Here is a 642-nt window from a genome sequence, read left to right on the forward strand (position 1 = left end):
AGATCAAGTAATGGTAATATTGATTCTGCTACAGTTAATTCAAAGATCTAATCTAAATATTTATTATGAATCATAACCAGTTATAATTCGTCATAAATATTTCCCTTTTTGAGTTGAAAAATTACTACAACAACGTCAACACGGATGCACACTTTCCCTTAACGCTTGCTAGTGCTCGCCATAATGATATGAATAGAGATCGTTCTTACCACAGAAATGCACGCTTCAAACAAAACAGTCAATGAAGACGAAGAAGAGGATGATGTGTTCTCCCGGCGCCTATTTATACTATACTCCAGTCTTCAGTGTCACATGATCCTTCAGAAATCATTCTAATATGCTTTGCTGCTCAGTAACCATTTCTGATTATTATCAATGTTGTAAACGTTTGTGCTGCTTAATATTTTTGAGGAAACAATTTTTTAACGATTCTCTTATGAATATTTGAAATTGTCCTTTATGTCAGAGCGCTGGAGTTCGTGGAGTTCGTAACGCAGCATCAGTTTACTGTCATGGAATTGTGTCGCGTCGCGCCGCATCCACAGCAGAGACAGCAGAGAGATTCTATTTGCTTTTGTCACATCGCGCCGCTCGCGTCTGGTGTAGACACGTTGTTTTGGTATTTGTGAATCTTAAGTATAT

The sequence above is a fragment of the Sinocyclocheilus rhinocerous genome, unplaced genomic scaffold (assembly GCF_001515625.1).
Source record: "Sinocyclocheilus rhinocerous isolate Xijiao unplaced genomic scaffold, SAMN03320098_v1.1 scaffold781, whole genome shotgun sequence".
Taxonomy (NCBI): Eukaryota; Metazoa; Chordata; class Actinopteri; order Cypriniformes; family Cyprinidae; genus Sinocyclocheilus; species Sinocyclocheilus rhinocerous.